Source organism: Cervus canadensis, chromosome 3 (genome assembly GCF_019320065.1).
Source record: "Cervus canadensis isolate Bull #8, Minnesota chromosome 3, ASM1932006v1, whole genome shotgun sequence".
NCBI lineage: Eukaryota > Metazoa > Chordata > Mammalia > Artiodactyla > Cervidae > Cervus > Cervus canadensis.
In genome coordinates, this window is record NC_057388.1 from 102,863,820 (window position 1) to 102,867,698 (window position 3,879).

General features: G+C 54.1%; 1 long non-coding RNA gene across 1 annotated transcript; it reads right to left on the reverse strand.

Moving 5' to 3' along the window:
• Window positions 1-409: 409 nt before the first annotated feature.
• Window positions 410-2,013, reverse strand: LOC122438784. The gene is made up of 3 exons (XR_006268631.1): window positions 1,906-2,013; window positions 1,252-1,356; window positions 410-445 (listed from the first exon to the last, which is right to left on the reverse strand). It is a non-coding gene; the product is annotated as an uncharacterized LOC122438784 (long non-coding RNA).
• Between the last annotated feature and the right edge of the window lie 1,866 nt (window positions 2,014-3,879).

Genomic DNA, 3,879 nt, shown 5'->3' on the forward strand with positions numbered 1-3,879 from the left:
GGCCGAGCGAGGAGAATTCAGGGGTCCATACCTCCAAGCCCCCAGCTGCTGCTGCTGCTGCTGCTTCTTCTGCTTCTTCTTGTTTTTTTGTTTTTTTTTTTTTTTTCCTGCCCCAAGCTTCTTGAAAGGGTTCCACGTAGCATTCTGAAAGGTCAGGTGATGGAGGGACAGGGTTCGTGGTTGCAAACGTCTGGCTGTAGGAATTCTTTGTCTTTGGTGACTGTTCACCACGTGGGTCAGGTCATGAGGTTCCTATACCCCTTCCACGGGACAGATGTTCACTGGGGGAGGGGGAAGGGTCCACACTCCTGTTCCCACTGCTCCCCTCCGTGAACTGGAGTGCGAATCTAGATGGGCCTCTGACGACACACATCGCCGGGTTACATCACGCCGGTTTGGCCCTCGGTTCTCACAAACTGGCACTCTTGCTGCTTCTCGAAGTGTCCTAGAGAAGAAGACATCGGATTCCACATTAGATCAGCTTCTTTGACTAGCGAAGGCACAACAGCCACAACAAGCGGGATGGATAAACACAGAAGTTGGTTTCCTTCGGACTATGGAGCGTGCATGTGTGTGTGTGTGTGAGAGAGAGAGAGACAGACAGAGAGAGAGAGAGAGGCAGAGAGAGGCAGAGAGAGAGAGAGAGAGAGAGAGAGAGAGAGAGAGAGAGAGAGGCAGAGAGAGAGAGAGAGAGAGAGAGAGAGAGAGAGAGAGAGAGAGAGAGAGAGATGCCTTTGTGGTTCTAAGGCAAGCACTGAGGAGTGGAGACTTTCTTTAACGAACATATTTTCCTTCATTTCAGTCGTGATGGTCCAATGATTTGGATGACAACATTTCATGTTTCAGGGTAGATGATTTTAGAAGGCTGTGAGGGGACTTCCCTGCCTGGTGGCCCAGTGGTTAAGAATCCACCTGCCGATGAGGCAGGGGACAGGGTGTTTTCGATCGATCCCCGATCAGGGAAGATGCCACTGGGCTCCGGGCAGGTTCGATACAAACCTATAGAACGGACAATGCCAGGCAGGCGTGAAGGCGAGGGCAGACGGGGGGCTCTGGACGAGGATGACTGACACTGACGTCTCCGTGTAGGTGGGTTGTGGCCGGCACACTCCTCTGGGGCAGGATGTTCCTAAGACCGTTGCGGGAGGAGCAGGGGACCTAAGGGAACTCTCTGTCCTCTCTGCTCCATTTTGCCCCCGGAACACTAATCTGCTCAAAGAGAGGATTCAGCCTATGGAAAGACAAACTCACATGTGAGTGAACCTCCTTTCTAGTTCACTTGAATTCTGAAAGCGTGACGGTCAGATTCACTCAACTCTCTGGATGTCTGTTCTTCCTGAGATCCCGGCCTATTCACTGGAAGAACACATGGAGCCGGATGAGATCTCCCTCTGCACGGCGGCTCCAGTGTGCACACCTTTCAATGGCTACGGCTTGTGGACATCGCACCGAGAGCCTAACCCCGGTGTTTCAGACGCCTGTTTCTACAATGGCTGAACAGTTCTAACTGCGGGAAGCCCAAAATTTGCCCCTGCCTGTTCGATCTGCAGGGACTCTGCAAAGAAAGAACACACGTGCCCGGTCTCATGACCGATCCCCTTTTTCGGAGCTAGCCTGGCGTGTGATCTGTTTTCCAGGCCATAGGCACGCACTGGCACTGGGGAGTTGTGTTCCCCCTCCCCCCCCCCCCCCCCCCGGCCTCCTCCTCCTCCTCTCTGCCCCCACCCTTCCCTTCCCTTCCCCCCACATGCACGCTCCCTCACCCCCACCCCCGCCCCGCCTGGGCCCGGCCCGTCCAGGTCTCCCCCACCCGTGGAAAAGGCCAGGAAGAAATTGTCCCAGAACGACGCAGCCGAGAAACAGTGGAAGTCCACTTGGATGCGGTTAGGAAACACCTGAGCATACCTAGGCCGACACTGCCACCGTGTGGGATGAGAGGCCAGTGAGAGGAGAAGCTCAAGAGTTCAGAGGAGGAGGAAGAGGAAGAGGAAGAGGAGCAGGAGGGAGGCAGGCGGCGGTGGGGGGGGGGGAGGGACAGGCTGAAGCTGTCTCAGGGCGATGACGTGGGTGAAAACGTCCCCCTTCAGAAGGGCGCTCCGAAGAGAGAGTTCCGGCGGGACCTTGAGAGCACAAAGGGCTTCGTTTTGGAGGCTGACCTTAAAGCTGGGAGTGGGGGTGGGGGAGGGAATCATCCAGACATACGAAAGACACCAGGCCGGGAAGGCAAGACAGATTCTTTACAGAAGTGAATCGGATGCTTTTCTGTCAGTGTGTTCCATAATCAGACTATCATGGAAATCCATCCATCCACCCATCCATCCATCCATCCATCCACCCATCCATCCATCCATCCACCCACCCATCCACCCACCCATCCACCCATCCATCCATCCATCCATCCATCCATCCATCCATCCACCCACCCACCCACCCACCCACCCACCATCGTTTCGCTCCTTTTCTGTTCTCTACATTTTTAATGGCGAGTGAGTGAGAGAGTCTTTCAATGGTTTGGTAGGATTTTTGAATGTCATGTCGTAGGACCATGGTACTTTTCAGCCATGGATGAACGCGCCGGCTTCTTTTTTCAGCTTCAGCTTTCAGGGTTATCCTGAACTGCCTCGCCAAGTGAGGCCTGTGTGTCCCTGTGTGCTGGAGGAAGGACACTTGTGCTATCCACATCTTCATCTTGGACTGGACAAAACCACCGTTGGGAATGTGTTCCTTGGCTTCGTTTCCTTCCCCTATGGCACTGACCTGACCGTCCTGTCCACTCTTTGGATCCTTTATCTCCCTCTCCCCCTCAAGGCACTTGGTCCTTTTCTTCCTCCTCCTCCTCCTGCTCCTGCTCCTGCTCCTCCTCCTCCTCCTCACCCTAGTTTCTCTCCCCCACCCCTCTCAGTCCCACTCTTCTCAACTTGACGTCTAACTGACTGACAACGTTTTCTTTTGCCTGCCTTCCTTCCTCCCTTCCTCCCTCCCTTCCTTCCTTCCTTCCTTCTTTCCTTGTTTTGGTTTTGTTCCTGTTGTTGTTCCCCCATTAATTTTCAGTTGTACAGACGATGTTTCAGTGTAGCGCAGGAAGGACACAGCGATCACCAGGATACATCTCGTGAGTGACTGTCCGTCACCACTTGGTGTCACGGCAGATGGCATTTGGTGTCATGACGTGCCCGTGACTCACTGATTTCATCCGTGGAAGTCTGCACCGCTTCGTCTGTCTCCGTCACCAGTGGCACTCACTCACTCTCTCCCCTTCCCCACCCACCCCCGCCACCGCGTCACCCCCTCCCTCCTCTGGCCACCACCCATGTGTTCCTTTATGGTATCTATGCGCCTGCTTCTGATTTTTTCTGTTCTGTTCACGGTGTATCCTTTGGTAGATTCTGCATGGAAACGACTGATCTGAGGTGCTTCATTTAGCATAATAGCCTTTCTAAAGATCTCTCCAAGTTCCTGCAGACTGTGAGATTTTATTCCCTTCTGGTGGTTGAGTCCCATTTGTCTGTGTGTGTGGGGGGGGGGGTGGGTGGGTGGGTGTGGTGTGGTGTGGTGTGTGTGTGTGTGTGTGTGTGTGTGTGTGTGTCTGCATGCGCGTGCGCACACGCGCACCTGAATAGATACAGGTGTAGGCACAAAGACAGAGAGTTCTATCATTCTGTTTGTACGGATGTCTACCTAGGTATAGGTGTCGATACCACACATACACACGCGCATATCTTCTTGGTCCCCGCCGTAGGCACTCCGTGGAGTTGCCGGGTTGGGTCGGATGGGGGATCTTTGGTGGAGTGTCCTGAGGGATCCCAGGACTCGTTTCCCTAGTGATGGGGTTTCTCTCTCTGTGAGGTGCCAGGTGATGAGCTCTGATATCTCTGAGTC